Consider the following 17,395-nt stretch of genomic DNA (forward strand, 5'->3'; position numbering starts at 1 on the left):
ATTTCACTATAGCGCGAAATTGTACTGTAGCTTTGGGTCTCCGCGGACTGTGAGCCTGTAGTAGGCCTTCCTTTGACCCGGGGCCTTAGGCGACTGCCTAGGTCGCCTAAAACTTGGGCCAGCCCTGAATTCTGATGCCAATTTGGCGAACCTTACTTACATCCCCATTGTGATCGAGTAGTTGGATAAATCCACAACTCTTTCTAGTCCACTAAATCATACTAATCACCGTATTGCACCCAAAGTTTGAAAAGCTGGCCATACCACAGTATGTACAGCCCCACACAAAGGTATATACTACAACAAATACCAGGCAGTACTACCCCATATCAGCAAACCAAGAGTACATACAAGCGCTTACCATGATATGTACCTACAAATACAAGACCAATACACCCTTGTACTGCAGTATTTAGAAGCTACGTTGCACTACCTGCCGCCGACATGCCAACCAATGTATTTTGTAATATACGAGGATGATGGCCTGCCCGCAACCCCGCACCCCGCCCCCGGGTCCCATATCATGCCAAGGGTTTCGACAAAGTTTCTCAGCCTTAGCTGAAGCATGGTTAGGCTTGGGTCAGATCCAAACAATAGCCTGATGAAGGCCACTTAGATTTTTGAGTGTACAAAAACATGAATTCCACCTGTCTCCTTGGTCCTGCACTTCTTAGGATTTAGATCGCTTTAGAAAATAAATTTGGTATAGCAAAAATCAGCCCTGCCACAAGAAATATTCTTGATGCCATAGTGGCTTTACACGGTGGTGAATAAGGTAGGGATATGGGAAAAATAAAGGATAATATTAGGGCAAAGATCCCAAGATTGAAAACTTTTTCAATGTTACAACAAAGAAATTTGTAATGGTATAAAGTGAAGGTATTGGTACACATGATTAAAGGGTGAAAGCTGTGGAACTGTCTATTGTAGTTACTGATGCCTCTAAGTGTAGAGTCTGTGGAGACTTGTTACTGAGATTATAATATTAGAATACAAATTGTTGCTGGAAATTGGACCCGGGGGCTGCCGCGGACCAAGGAGGGGGAGGAGTTCCGCTGCCGGGATGGTGGGGGCGGTGCGCCGACTGGCGGTGTTCCCCTGGGTAGTCCTGCAAAAAAGCCGGTGGCCGGATTATCCGGCGCCGGCCCTCCGAAGCTTAAGTCAGAGGGGGCTAATCTGTGTGTTGTAGTGGAAGAGGGCCCGCCCCTTTTATAGAGGGACATAACGTTACCTGGGAGGTGACAGGGGAGTTTGTCTCCTTTTGCAATAATTGGACGCGATCACGCTCATTAATGTTGTTGTGGAGAATAAGGCCGGATCAGACCGGAGTCAGGGAGCTGTCACGGTCGGTTGGGCCCATTGGAGTGTGTTGAACCGCCGGTTATGGTAGGCCCGGGGGTTCGTAGATAGTAAGTTCATTAATTGCTGAGTGAACCGGTGGTCAGGGTGAGCCATACGTTGTGATGGTTCAGTGATCCGGAGATCGTCTTGAGCTGTGTTCATTTAGTGACTGAGTGCATCGGAGGCCCGAGGGGGTCTTATGCATTAATGACAGGTCATGCCGAGTTCCTGTGGAGATCCCGTGCCTTGATGACTTAGGGACGGTGGCAGATTGTAGTGGAGTTACGTACTTGGTTGTCAGACTTATTGGAGGATTAGGCGGTGATTGGGTATTCGGCTAAGGCATGGGCCTAGCGGAGGTGCCGAGCCGAGCAGGTCGCTTAGCGGTGTGTCCTGTGGCGGGATTGCTCCTGGTCGGTGCCCTTCGGTCGAGTACCTTCCAGCCGAGCGCCTCTATTTGGCGCTTTTTGTCTCTGGTCAGCGCTTCTCTGGTCGGCGCTCTTCGGTCGAGCGCCTCTTTGGTCGGCGCTCTTCGGTCGAGCGCCTCTTTGGTCGGCGCTCTTCGGTCGAGCGCCTCTGAGGTGTTGTGACTTGGGTAATCTCCCAACACTACCCCCCGACTTCCTAGTTCTAGCTGGCTACTAGCTTGAGCGCGGGAAGTAGTTTTAGTTGGGTTATTATGGAAAATTTTGAAATTATTGCGCGTTTTTGAATTATCGGGCGCTTTGAGACGCCTTTAATAGGCGGCGTTTCTTCTTTCCCGAGAATACCTCATTATCGGGACGCCTTCTCCGAGGCGTCCTCGCGTCGTGGGCTCATGATGGGGCCGTATGATTCGATAGGGCGCTTCTGTGTTCGAAGCGTCAGCCCGGAATAAATGCGGCGTTTTATCTTTTGGATTGACACGCGTCGTAACCCGAATGGGGAGCAGCGTTTTTTTTTTTTTTTTTTGCTGATCTGGGCCGTTGGAGGAATTTATATAAACCCTCACCTGGCTTCCTTCTCCTTTCTTATTGTCTTCTTCCTCCAGTTTTTCTCTCTCCGAGGTTTTTGTTCCCGGCGTCTCATAGGTCCCTTTCCCTTTTCTTCTTTTTCTCCCAATAATCTCTTTTCCTTTTTCCTAATGGGTTCCGGTCCAAGTGAAGTCGAGTCCACCATGGGTGTATTGGAGGTGGAAATGACCGAGGAATGGTTTTTTCCTCTCCAAGGGTTCCAGTTGGAGCCCGCCAGGCAGGGGGATCGGGTGACCGACCCTCCAGTAGGCCGGATTGGAGTGTATCTGGAATCACTCTGGGCTGGCCTACGGTTTCCTCTTCACGGCTTCGTGGATGAGTTGCTAACGGAATACCAGCTGGTTCCGGCGCAACTCGCTCCGAATGCCTGGAGAACAGTGATTGGTTTCCTGTCGTTGTGCTTACTGCACGGGATTCTGACCTCTGTCAATGTTTTTCGGCGACTTTTTGTGTTAAAGTCGAACCCGGGAGACGGAGAGTGGCTCTATATCGCCCTTCGGGTGGGTCGGCCACTTTTTCAGGTTGCCCCCTCCTCCATTCATGACTGGAAGAAGAAGTTCTTCTTCCTGGGGTCTGAACGGACATGGGGATTTAACCCTAGGTGGGGGCCAACCCAACTCAAGTCTGTCAATAAAGTCCCTAAGCTTTCTTCGCGCGAGCAAGGGGTCCTCGACACCATTCGCAACCTTGGGGGCGGCATCTTACTGAGCGGCCTCATCAGTGAGGATGCTCTAGTGAATGTTGGGCTGAGCTCGGCGCGTCCCCATGGTAAGAGTAGCAGTAGGGTGTCTTTTTCATTTTGTTACAGTTTTCAAGTTTTAATCCTGCTCGTCCTTGTAGATATCGCAAAAATGGTGACCAAGAGCGAGGTCCTATACGCCCGGTTCCAAAAGAGGGCGGCCGAACTCTCAGGAGAACCGACCGAGTCGAGGAAGAAAGCAAAGACCTCGGCGAAGACCTCGACGACCACAACGGTTGAGGTGCGCGCACCTCGCCCCGTGCGCCCTGAGGCTGGTCGGGGAGAGGGCGTAGGCTCTGGCGGAGCCACGATGGCACTTCCATGCCCGATGCCCATTTCGCAAATCTCTGGTCGGCAGGAAGCTCCAAATTCCGACCAGGGAGGGAGGACTTCGACAGATTTGGCGCTTGCGCGCCCTTCTTCTACCATGCGGCGGTCAAGTCGGCCGCCAATCCGACCCCAGCTCTCCGATTCCGAGCCGGAGAATAGTCAGGAAGCGACGGGGTCGGCTGCACCCCGGCCCGAGGCCGGCCTGTCGGGTTCATCGGGCCCCCAGGAGCGGGTGCCATACGCTCCTGGATGGGCCGTCTTTGAGGGCGACTCGGCCCTCGACAGCGTACAAGTGGCGCGCGAAGTTCTCCGGGTCGCGCTGCTCCCGGCCGACCAGGCCAAGATCCGGTCCATGAACTATGGTGAGTTCATGGATTCCACTATTTGCTCCTCCATCCGAGTAAGTCAGCTTTTATTTCTGTGCAAATTTGTGTTTCGGCTTAAAACTATTTCTTACGTGTTCCTCTTGCAGCGCCTCCACGAGACCGAAACGATGATTCACATCATCCAGGACTATCGGGACCGGGCCCGAAGGCATCAAAGGGGGCGTGAGGAGGCCGAAACAAAGTTTCTCGCGTCCGAGGCCGAGCAGAAAGTGCTTCAAGCGAAGCTAGGGGCGGCCGAGGACGAGGTTCGGGCTCTGGTCGCCGAACTTGAAGAGGAGAGGGGCGCGCACACTTTGACCAGGTCTGAAGTGCGCGCCGCTGAGGCCCGCCGGACGGAGGCCGAATCGTCGCTCGCTATTCACGAGCAGGAGGTGGGGGAGGCTCGAATAAAGGTCCAAGATCTCGAGATCCGTCTACTTGACGTGCAATCTCTGCTCGCGGACCGCGAAAGAGAAATAAAGACTTTGGAGCGGAAGGCCGCCTACCATGAGGCTCGGGAGAAGGAGGCCCGGGAGCAGGCCCAGGACGCCGTCAAGCTCTTCCGTGAATCGGAAGAGTTTCGCGACTTGATGGAAGAGGAAGGCGTCAACGGGCTCATCCAGGGCTTCAAGGACTTCCGCAACCAGTTGCGGCGACTTCTTCCCGACTTCGACCTTAGCCTGCTTCAACCAGGCGCTGGGGTCGAAAATCCAGAAGCGGAGGCGGAGGCAGAGGTTCCAACCTCTGGCGGGGCCGACCAGGAGGGTCAAGCTGAAGAAGGCGAAATCGCCCCCGAGGTCACCGGGGCGGTTCCCGAGGCTACCGTGGAGGCCTCGACCGCAGAGGAGCCGACCGTTGCTGAAATCACCGGGCCTGAGCTCTTTATATAGTTCTCCTTTCCTTTCTGCTCTCTTTTTTTTTTTGTGTAAGTCGGAATGGCCTTTATACTTGTTTAGGCCGAGTCCGGACTCTTGTACTTGGCCTATGGGCTTTTTAAAATGAATATACATTTGTTATGACTTATGCTTTGATTCCATTTTTGGCTGACTAAAGATCTTTCGTTTGAATCCGTTTTTATATTAAGGAATTAGGTTCTGCGGCTCCAACTTCGTCCGCTATATAACCGAACTTGCGTTATGGCTCGGCACAGCTGAACTAGGGGCCCAAGACCAGTAATATAGCGGTGCTTATGTCTAGGACGTGCTTGGGCTCGGGGGGGACTCTCCGAGTTTAACTCGGAATTCGACCGAGCCCTAGGATAAGGCCACTAGACTTAAGATTCCTTAGCGAACTTCAAGCCCGAACCTCGGGTTGCCGAGGCGGATGATCGGATTAATTAACCAAGAATGAAAATAAATGAGATAATGTAGACATTAATCGAATGGGTACCTGGTACCGTGAGCGCTCTTGTGCCGAGGCTATGAACTTCATCTGGCTACTTGAAGACGCTCCTCTGCTCGGGCTCCGTTTTTTGAGGACGTTAGCAGAGAGATTCAGCTTTTGCCAAACGCGGACTTCTCGCTGATCATGAATGGGAGAACGAGCCGAGCTCGTTGGCTGAAGTCGATGGAGAATGAGCCGAGCTCGTCTGGTCAATGAAGACCGCATCCCAACGTATTGGGGCATCCCGATGAATCGGGGCATCTCGACGTCTCGAGGCATCCCGGCCGAGGTCGGGGTAGGAGAACGAGCCGAGCTCGTTGGCCGATGGAGAACGAGCCGAGCTCGTTGGTCGATGGAGAACGAGCCGAGCTCGTCTGGTCAATGAAGACCGCATCCCAACGTATTGGGGCATCCCGATGAATTGGGGCATCTCGACGTCTCGAGGCATCCCGGCCGAGGTCGGGGTAGGAGAACGAGCCGAGCTCGTTGGCCGATGGAGAACGAGCCGAGCTCGTTGGCCGATGGAGAACGAGCCGAGCTCGTCTGGTCAATGAAGACCGCATCCCAACGTATTGGGGCATCCCGATGAATTGGGGCATCTCGACGTCTCGAGACATCCCGGCCGAGGTCGGGGTAGGAGAACGAGCCGAGCTCGTTGGCCGATGGAGAACGAGCCGAGCTCGTTGGTCGATGGAGAACGAGCCTGGCATCAGGAGACAACATAGGAGAATCGGTGAGTTTGAACAAGCACAAGCCCTTTACAAATAAAATTTAATGGTTACAGTAGGGGATCCCTTGGAATACTATTGGTAGTACACGCGGAGATTTTCAGAATTCCAGCTTCGTGGGATGGGAGTCCCATCTAGAGACTCTAGCTTATAAGTTCCGGGCCGACGGATGCGTGTGACTCGGTAAGGTCCTTCCCAGTTTGGAGCCAGTTTCCCTTGCTCGGTTGGTCGGGAGGCCTCGGCTCTTCTGAGGACAAGGTCTCCTGCTTTGAAGGACTTGATTTTAGCCCTGGCGTTGTAGTATTGGGCGGTCTTTTGCTGGTACCTTGCCATGCGAACACGGGCGGCTTCCCTTGTTTCTTCGATCAGGTCGAGATTGTTCCTTAGCTGCGAGGAGTTGGAGCTGGCGTCATGATGTTCTACCCTCGGAGATGGGAGTCCGATCTCCAACGGGATGACAGCTTCTGTTCCGTATGTCAGGTTGAAGGGAGTCTCGCCGGTGGGGACGCGGAACGTGGTCCGGTAGGCCCACAGGACATTGTATAGGTCTTCGACCCATTGTCCTTTGGATTTGTCGAGCCTGGCTTTGAGACCCTGCAAGATAGTACGGTTAGTTACCTCGGTTTCTCCATTTGTCTGAGGGTGCGCGACCGAGGTGAAGCGGTGGTCAATGCCAAGCTCGGAGCAGAATTCTCTGAAGTGAATGTTGTCAAACTGGCGACCGTTGTCAGAGATGAGGATGCGGGGGAGTCCGAATCTGCAGATTATTGACTTCCAGACAAAGTCCCGCATCTTTTGCTCGGTGATCCGGGCAAGTGGCTCGGCCTCCACCCATTTTGTAAAATAGTCGATGGAGACGACCAGGAATTTTCTTTGCCCGGTAGCCAGAGGGAATGGCCCTAGAATGTCAATTCCCCACTGGGCAAAAGGCCAAGGGGAGCTGATAGAGGTTAAGGAAGCCGAGGGTCGGCGTTGGATATTGGCGTTTCTCTGGCATCGGTCGCATCTCCGGACGAAGTCCATTGTATCCTTCTGGAGTGTCGGCCAATAATATTCTTGACGCAAAATTTTATGGGCCAATGCTCGTCCCCCTTGGTGACTTTCGCAAATCCCTTCATGGACTTCGCTCATTGCATAGTCAGCCTCTGTTGGGCGGATGCATTTGAGGAGGGGAGATGTGAAGGATCTCCGATAAAGCTTTCCCTCGTACAATATGTACCGGGTGGCGGAGCGCTTCACTCGGCGGGCTTCCTGTTCATCGTCGGGGAGGACTTCGTCTTGCAGGTAGCTAATGAGCTCGTCCATCCAACTTGGCTCGGATTCGACGCAAAGGGTCTGCTCGGGCTCCTCCGTACTGGGCTTTTGGAGGTACTCCAGTGCCGTTGTCTTGGGGAACTCGCTCATGCGGGAGGACGCCAGTTTTGACAGCCGATTGGCCCTGAGATTCTCCGACCTGGCGACATGTTGGATGTGAAAAGAATTCAAGGACGAGGCGAGATCCCGTACCTTCTGTAGATACTTTTGCATTGTAGGGTCTCTGGCTTCGAAGTCACCCAGGATTTGGTTGACGACGAGCTGAGAATCACTGAAGGCCTCCAAGTCTTTTACTTCTAGCTCTTTGGCTAGCTTGAGCCCGGCGACCAGTGCTTCATATTCCGCCATGTTGTTGGAAGCAGGAAACTCGAGGCGTAGGGCCTGTTCAGCGACCACCCCCTCCGGGCTGGTGAGGATGAGACCCGCTCCGCTACCCCCCGAGTTTGAAGAGCCATCGACATGTAAGGCCCATGCCGGACTAGGGGTCTGCTTTGTTGGCGTAAGCTTGGGCTTAAGCTCGACTTCGTCTGGTATGGTGCATTCGACTATGAAGTCGGCGAGTGCTTGCGCTTTGATCGCCGGTCTGGGTCGGTACTCGAGATCAAATTCCCCAAGCTCGATGGCCCATTTAGTAATCCGGCCAGCTCGGTCTGATCTCTGCAAGATCTGCTTTACTGGCTGGTCGGTCAGCACGGCCGTTGTGTGGGCCTGGAAGTAGGGCCGGAGTCTTCGTGCCGAGGTGACCAAAGCATAGACAGTCTTCTCCAGCTTAGAGTATCGGGTCTCAGCATCCCTCAAGATCCGGCTGGTGTAATACACCGGTTTTTGGAGCTTGCCCTCCTCTCGAACCAGGACCGAGCTTACTGCTACAGGGGAAACGGCTAGATACAAATAGAGGAGTTCACCCTGTTGAGGCTTTGTGAGTAGGGAAGGGGAGGCCAGGAGGTGCTTAAGCTCTTCAAAAGACTGCTGGCATTCGTCTGACCACAAGAAATTCTTTGGCTTCTTTAGAGCCGTAAAGAATGGAAGGCAGCGCTCGGCCGAGCGAGAGATGAATCTCCCGAGGGCTGCAACTCGGCCTGTAAGCCGTTGTACCTCCTTGACTGTCTTCGGAGGCGTCATTTTCTGGAGTGCTCGGATCTCTTCGGGGTTGGCCTCAATTCCTCGTTGTGTAATAATGAAGCCGAGGAATTTGCCCGAGGTGACTCCGAAAGCGCATTTAGCTGGGTTAAGCTTCATTTGGTACCTTCGGAGTGTGGAGAATGCTTCATCAAGATCGGCCACATGGTCTTGCGCCACCTTGCTCTTCACCAGCATGTCATCAACATATACCTCCATGTTTCGGCCTATTTGATCTTTAAAGATCCGGTTGACCAGCCTTTGATAAGTTGCCCCGGCATTCTTCAAGCCGAATGGCATTACTTTGTAGCAGTAGGTGCCCCCGTTGGTGATGAAGGCCGTCTTTTCTTCATCTTCCGGTGCCATGCGGATCTGGTTGTATCCGGAAAAGGCGTCCATGAACGTCAGCAGCTCGTGCCCCGAGGTAGAGTCTACGAGCTGGTCGATGCTGGGAAGGGGGAAGCTGTCCTTTGGACAGGCTTTATTCAGGTCAGTGTAGTCCACGCACATGCGCCACTTTCCGTTGGCTTTTTTGACAAGAACCACGTTGGCGAGCCACTCCGGGTAGGATATCTCCCGGATGAATCCAGCCTCAAGGAGTTTGTCAACCTCCTCGGCCGCCGCTCGTTGTCGTTCTGAGACGGCGACTCGCTTCTTTTGTCGCACGGGCTTGCAGGTTGGCTTCACTTGGAGACGGTGGACCATGATCTCTGGATCTATCCCTGGCATGTCCGCAGGCGACCATGCGAAGACGTCCATGTTGCCTCGTAGAAAATTGACGAGGCGTTCTCTTTCGCACTTGTTAAGGCCAGAGCCGACCTGCACGGTTAGCTCGGAAAAGTTTTCGTGTAAGGGAACTTGGATCAGTAGCTCACCAGGCTCTACCCGCTCCTTCTGAGGGCTGACTCGTGCCTCCGGAGCTTTGACTGAAGGCTGACCGGTTGCAGGGAAAAGTGTCTCAGCTGGTCGCCTCGCCTCATGAGTTGCCATGTAGCATCGTCTGGCTACTATCTGGTCCCCACGAACTTCGCCAACTCCTTGGCTAGTGGGGAATCGCACGAGCAAGTGGCGAGTCGAAACCGCTGCTCGGAGGGCATTAAGACCTGGTCGTCCGAGAATGGCATTGTAGGCCGAAGGCAGGCGTATCACAAGGAAGCTCATTCTTACGGTACTTTCACGGAGGGCGAGCCCGGCCGAGACCAGAAGGTCGACCTCGCCCTCTACTGGGACTGAATTCCCAGTAAATCCGACTAACGGAGCATTCATCCTCTGTAGTTGCTCTGTTGTCATCCCCATTCTACAGTAGGCATCAAAATACAAAACATTCGCCGAGCTTCCATTATCAACTAAGATGCGTTTTACATCAAATCTATTTATAATCATGGAGATGACAACGGCATCGTCGTGGGGAGTTTCGACTCCCATCAGATCGTCATCCGAGAAAGAGATGGCTTCCGAGGAGCGTAGGCGCTTCGAGGAGGTTCCTTCCCCCGAAGCTTCTCCAACAGGGGCCCCGCCTCGGATGGTGTTGATGATGCCGGCGATGGGCCTGTTGGCGTTTGAACTGTCAGGCTGGGCGGCTTCTTCGGCTCTTTTCTTTTCTTCACACCGGCCCCGCACAAATCGATCGAGCATCCCTCGGCGAATGAGTGCTTCAATCTCGTTCCGGAGCTGGTAGCAGTCCTCGGTATCATGACCGTGATCTCGATGAAAACGGCAATATTTTCGAGGGTCGCGCCAAGCTCTGGAATCTCGTTTAGGAGGTGGGAGTCGGATGCAATCTTGACCCTCAATCTCCATGAGGATTTCGGCTCGAGGAGCGGTGAGGGGAGTATAGCTCTCGTACCTCCCCTCAGGTGCGTGGGCTCGTGGCGAAAACCTCGGGCGGAGTGATAGCCTCTGCTGAGGCGGTCCTCGTAATCGGGGTGGACTCTTCAGGCGGGGCGGATTTTTGGCTCGGCGCGGGGACGGGCTTCTAGGCTGGCCGTGCTCCTCGCGACGCCTTTTCTGTCTCTTGGATGTCTGTTCGGCCCCGCTCCGCCTGGTAGCCACGGCTTCTTCAGCCTTGGCGTACTTTCGTGCCCGAACAAGCATTTCGGTGAGGTCCGCAGGGAAGTTCTTTTCGATAGAAAAGAGGAACCTGTAAGACCGGGCTCCAGTCTTTAGTGCTGACATGGCGATCGACTGGTCAAGCTCCCGGACTTCCCATGTTGCGGCGGTAAACCGATCCAAGTACTCCCTGAAGGATTCTCCCTCCTTTTGTTTGACATCAAGGAGGGAGTCTGATGTCCGCCGCTGGGGCTGGCTGGCGGCAAAATTGCTGGCGAACTGCCGGCCAAGTTGCTCGAAAGAGGAGACTGTGCTCGGCTTTAGCCCGGTAAACCAAAGCCGGGCCGGTCCTCGGAGTGTCGCTGGGAAAGCTTTGCACATCATGGCCTCCGAGGCCCCCTGTAGGGCCATTAAGATCCGATAATTTTCCAAGTGGTCTAGGGGGTCAGCCCTGCCGTTGTAAGGCTCCACCTGGGGCATCTTGAACCGCGACGGGACCGGCTCGTCTTCAATCTCCGGGGAGAATGGGGACTTCGTAGTGAACTCGAAGTCACCATCACGTCCTGATTTCCTCCCGTGGAACGCCTGGATTTGGCGCTCCAGCTCCTCGACCTTCTTGTCGAGCTCATGGTTCTGGGGGATCGCTGCAACGGTCCGTTCCGGTGCGAGTTGCCCTGGGACTGACTCGACCTCCGAGGGTTGAGGCCAGCCACCAGGGCCTCTAGCTGGGTGTTCTCTCCAGAGAGAGGCCTGGACTTGAGAGTCCTGACCTTGAAGGGGGAGCCCGCTTGTAGGGGGCTCCGGTTGAACTGGGGCCGGCGAGGGTGGTACCGTCGGGACGCCCCTGGGTTGCAAGCTTTGGACAGCAGTAGCCAAGGCCTGCACCTGCCGTATCAGGGCGTCAAACTGCTCCGGCCGGACTTGAGGAGTTGACTCGGCCGGAGGTGGTGAGTTCTGGACAGAGTGTCCGGGACTAGGTGGAGGACATCGAGAGGCATCGGAAGCCCCTTTACTTCTTAGTTTCATGGCAGCAACTCGGGCCCTTCCTCTAGCGCCAACTATTGCTGGAAATTGGACCCGGGGGCTGCCGCGGACCAAGGAGGGGGAGGAGTTCCGCTGCCGGGATGGTGGGAGGCGGTGCGCCGACTGGCGGTGTTCCCCTGGGTAGTCCTGCAAAAAAGCCGGTGGCCGGATTATCCGGCGCCGGCCCTCCGAAGCTTAAGTCAGAGGGGGCTAATCTGTGTGTTGTAGTGGAAGAGGGCCCGCCCCTTTTATAGAGGGACATAACGTTACCTGGGAGGTGACAGGGGAGTTTGTCTCCTTTTGCAATAATTGGACGCGATCACGCTCATTAATGTTGTTGTGGAGAATAAGGCCGGATCAGACCGGAGTCAGGGAGCTGTCACGGTCGGTTGGGCCCATTGGAGTGTGTTGAACCGCCGGTTATGGTAGGCCCGGGGGTTCGTAGATAGTAAGTTCATTAATTGCTGAGTGAACCGGTGGTCAGGGTGAGCCATACGTTGTGATGGTTCAGTGATCCGGAGATCGTCTTGAGCTGTGTTCATTTAATGACTAAGTGCATCGGAGGCCCGAGGGGGTCTTATGCATTAATGACAGGTCATGCCGAGTTCCTGTGGAGATCCCGTGCCTTGATGACTTAGGGACGGTGGCAGATTGTAGTGGAGTTACGTACTTGGTTGTCAGACTTGTTGGAGGATTAGGCGGTGATTGGGTATTCGGCTAAGGCATGGGCCTAGCGGAGGTGCCGAGCCGAGCAGGTCGCTTAGCGGTGTGTCCTGTGGCGGGATTGCTCCTGGTCGGTGCCCTTCGGTCGAGTACCTTCCAGCCGAGCGCCTCTATTTGGCACTTTTTGTCTCTGGTCAGCGCTTCTCTGGTCAGCGCTCTTCGGTCGAGCGCCTCTTTGGTCGGCGCTCTTCGGTCGAGCACCTCTGAGGTGTTGTGACTTGGGTAATCTTCCAACACAAATATATAGAGTATGTGTGTGTACGTTACACATACATACACATATGCATGCATGCATACATATATATCCAGATGGCTGATCAAGCATTAGGGGCTAATGATAATTAAATTAGAAATTCATTGAAATTCTGATTCAAGCCATATTTGCAGGAAAAAGCTTTGAACCAAAAATATCTATATAGTAAAGATACAATTGTAATATTCTTTGACAAAGCACATCTCTGTCATGGGAACTGATGAGGTCAAGGAAGATCGGCTTCCGGCCGGCGCGTCCAGTGCTACGGGGGGATCTGCCGCTTTCCGACCTCACCATTGATGAGGTCAAGGGAGGTCGGGTTCCGGCCCGTGCGTCCAACGCTATGGGAGGATATCCCGCCATTCGACCTTGCCATTGATGAGGTCAAGGAAAGTCGGGCTCCAGCCCGTGCGTACTGCTTTTTCTCATAGGTATTATTCGCTTTAAAGAGGATTTCATAGTCTATTCCCAATGGATGGTTTTGTCCCACAAAAGGTGCCTCTGAAGAGAAAGGAGTTATCCCCCTCCATTTAAGGAACATACCTTTCTGCTATTTAGTCGATATGGGACTAAGTTCGAGACCATTTATTTTTACAACAAGAACCATAAAATGTCACAATATGGAATCAGAGGTAAACATGCAGCGACAGAGTCAAACAAATATAGCACAAAATTTTAACCCGAATGAAATACTGAATTGAGTTTTTTCTTTTCTATCCCCCTTCCCCCTGGTAACAATTTTGCTTGCTTTCTAGCCGTACTTGGAAAATTAATAGGAAGAGAACTACAATGATGCGCCCGGCAATATGCAAAATACGCAAACAGCGCTGGGGATATGGAGTAGACCTCTATATTACAGTTTACAAGTTTGATGTAGAATGTTTCAGTTCTCTACCCTTCAACTCTGATATATTAATTAGTGAGATATCCAGCACTATATCTTTCACTGTTACAAGATAACTACTTTCTCTTTTTACATCAAATTTACAATGGATGAGTCTGATTAACCAGATGGATCTATCAACAGCAATTAAGGTGATCGGGCACATCAACTACGAAGAATAATTACATGGTCAAAGCGGAGAAGAATCCATGCTTGGTTATTTTTCATCTAAATTCATCTAGGAAAAGTAGATTAAACACCTCTTTTTTCAATCTTTTTGCGGGGAAAAAATCTGCATTGTCTCTGCTGAGAAATACAATATAAAGACCACAGAACTCCACCCAACAAGATTGGGGAAAAATAAGTAAAAGTAGACTAAAAACTTGGTCTTAAAGCTTCAATTTGTCCAGACAGAGGTGTGTGTATTTTCCCCTTCTTTTTTTTTGAGGCGTGTATTTTGATTGAACGCTTTAGCTTAAAACAGAAAGTAAGGGGAAAGGTTAGAGTACCCTTCGTCCAAGATTCTGAAAAGCTTTTTTGAATTTAATCCGAATATCCAATATGAACGCAAGGGCGTGAAAAAGCGAAAGGCCTGATGAGAAGTAAAAGAGGGAAGAAGGGGAAGGATGAGAAAAAAAAATTATGGGTAAGGGCAAGAATTTACCGGAAGGTAAGCTTTGGGGGGGTGGTGAGGGGGAGTAAAAGTTTATATAGTGGGTCCCATGTCAGGATATCCAAAGCTAACGCCTTTCTCTGTCTTGGGCGTCCTGGCGCGAGATTGGGACGTAGGCAAGCCATCGAGCGAACGCCCGTGACGAGGGAGAGAGCAGCGGGAGTGCCTTACCTAATCGTCCGGGCTTTTCTCCCTGCTCCTTCCCCTTTAGGCCGAGCCTCCTGCAGCTGCCACTTGTCAGTCCAGGTAATGTTGTTGCCTATTTGTACCCATGTGCACGCGCGCCCACGTGCATATTAGAACAATGTACGTGCTATCAATGCAATGAACCCTCTAAGGCTCTAACATGCATAAAAAAACCCTTTTTGTATATAATAATCTATTAAATTGTTATAGATAAATAAATAATTATCATATAGAATTTATAATTGCTTGACTTCAAATTATATAAATTTTATAAATGTCTAATGCATCCTCTAGTCCCGTAGTTATCATATATTTTCTTTGTGTCAATCTTACACTTTTAAATAAAATTCCTGTTGATATTGAAAAAGAAGGAAAAAAATCATGCAGGAAACCAACTCAAATTCCTAATCCAATTAGTGCCAAAAATCTTAAAGCACTCTGAGTTGTGCTATCTAATTTCTTCAAATTTATAAAACTATAGTAAAAAGTTACTAAATTTCATATAATTAATTTAAAAGAATCGACAGTAAAAACAAATAGCACCTCATCATCATCCAATTTACAAGTGGTCTCATCAAGCTCCCTCATGTTCTCAATCGTCCACGAAACCTTTTTCATATGAGGCTAAATTTCAATAGCAAAAAATTAAAAGTAAAAAAAAATTGAATGTGCCGAGTAGTTTTGACATCTATACAAGGATGGCAACGGCAATCGAAGATCCATTCTATTTGCTTTTAGAAGTGCTATAGATATATTCATATGTATGTGTGCATTATGTGTGTGTATATATACATACATATGTGTGTGTCTATCTATATATATATATACATACATATATATATATATATATATATACATACATATATATATATATATATATACATACATATATATATATATATATATATATATATATATATATATATATATATATATATATCTATATATATACATACATATATATATATATATATATGTAAGTAGATGGTAGAATGTGGAGTGGAAGTGTTTTTCTTTTTTTATAAGGAAGGGCAAAGAAATATTGGCGTGAGGGCAAAAATGAATGGTTGGCATGGCTGACAACATTGTACCAAAATTTTGAAAGGAAAAAAATGAAGGGAATTTTGGAAATTAATTGATAGTTATTAGCTTATAGACCCATGTTGCTTGCAAGAGCCCATCAGTTCGAAATGAGTGCGATGCATAGGGACTAGCTTCTTGATGGTGCTACCCAGTTAATATCTAAGTCATATACTAATCAAAAATAGAGATATTGGACTGCCATAAAGCAAGCCATACACATAACAATGTTTTTTATTGTCTTGGAAGATTGTTTTGCCGATTATACTTTGTTTGCTATACACATAACAATGTTTTGCATATTTTAGACTTTGTTTATTTATGCTTTTGTGTTATGTATGATATTTTTCTTTATTTTCATTTTTAATCAATCTATATACTTCTTTTTGTTTTTATATTTTATATTTCATATTTATAATTGAATATCTTCTTTTTAACATTATCTTGCTAGTTTTCTAGTTATTGATAAGGATCTAATTGTAAAACACGTGCATATTGAGCTTTTTGTGTAATCCAACTTGAAGATATTGATACATCCGAAAATAATCTTTACATTGAGACCAAATGTATAGTGACCTAAAACATAAAAATAGTAAGAGAATTCATTTGCTTTTGCAACTTTTTTTGACAATAGAATTTTTAATCACATATACCTAAAATATGTAAAAGCATGACAATAGAATTATTTATCACATATACTTAAAATATGGATGGTTACACTACTACCCAGATAATATTTTTGATGGCGGTTATAGTGCATTGGTTACATGTAATGATTAATATCACACTTTTTGGTCGGTCCATAAATCATTCTTAACTAAAGTGCTACGTATGCAAAAGACATGTTTTGCTCACTTCTAAGAAAAAAAAGTAAGGGGGAGGTAGGGGAGTTGCTACTTCATACTTTATTAAATTCTATTTAGAGCAAAAAATATAATTAAGAAGCTAGAAATACGATCCGCGAGCACCTCTAGCTCTCATTTTTTTTGTTTTCTTAGACACCTCAAGCCAATTAAAGTCCATTTTTAAGAAATGAGAATAGTTTTTACTTTCCAATTTCCTTAAAATTGTAACTTAGCTTCTATTTGGTAGTCATAGAATGGCGACAATGGGTAGAGATGATGGTGACGACGGTAATAGTCTATCACTGATAGGGATGGTGGCACTGTAGCGATGATAAGGGTTAAAAGAAGACCCATTGTCAGTTTTAAAGAAAGTCAAGATGGTTTTATTTATTTTTTTAATTGGATAATATTTGAAGTATCTAACTTGCCAAGCAGATAAAATTTTTGTTAGAACTATGCTAAACAAATTCTAAGTTGTTTCGAAAAAGAAGTATTTACCGTTTCATGGTGCTTGAGTTACAAATGGCATTAATTATATCCAGGGGCGGCCCAATACATTTGGAGGCCTTAGGCGAATTTAGTGAATGAGGTCTTTTTTTAATAATAATTTTTTTTAATAAATATAAAATATTTTAAAAAAAATATGAAAATAGATAGTTATTAAGTATATTATTTCAACAAAAATACATGAATGGTAGGAAAAAGTAATTACGCTAAAGAAAGGCCCATAAAATTAATTAAATAACTGAGATAATGCTTGGCAGTACTGTTTACCCTGTCAAGCAAGAGCAGAATAGGAAAAGGTTATCCTACGGCACATCATGGTCTAAGGTCAAGGTAAAGGAAAGAATTTGTCCAGAAAAAAACATCTCTATAAGAGAAAGTACGGGCATTACGGAAAATTCACTCCATCTAATTAATAAAAGTCCCATCCCACCATCTCCCCTTCGAGCGAGTACCCAAGCAGCAACTGCAACATCATGGCACAGCAGCCATTCAATCTCCAACTTCCCTCCTTTTCTCTCTCTACCAACCAAGAGGGGAGAAGAAACCGAGAGGAGAAAATTAAAAGAATCTCCACCCTCCAAGAAGTCCATCTCCAATCCCCCTATCTTTCTAGACTTTCTTCTTGATGGCCCAGCTGGATCAGGAGTAATGTAAGGGAAGGAAAACCAAGACCAAAACCAAAAAAGAGAAGGGATGAAAGATACGAGTGCCCCTCTGCAGGCCAGGAAACTCTCTCCACATCCCTTCCACAAGGGGGAAGACTCGTAGCCATCCCGTTTTATATGGGGCCTTTGCTTCCTTTTAGTTATTGGCCCGGAGCCTTTGCTTCCTTGATCGTTGG

This window comes from Phoenix dactylifera, chromosome 7 (assembly GCF_051530095.1).
Source record: "Phoenix dactylifera cultivar Ajwa chromosome 7, Ajwa_hap1_PhDact_Kaust_v1.1, whole genome shotgun sequence".
Classification (NCBI taxonomy): domain Eukaryota; kingdom Viridiplantae; phylum Streptophyta; class Magnoliopsida; order Arecales; family Arecaceae; genus Phoenix; species Phoenix dactylifera.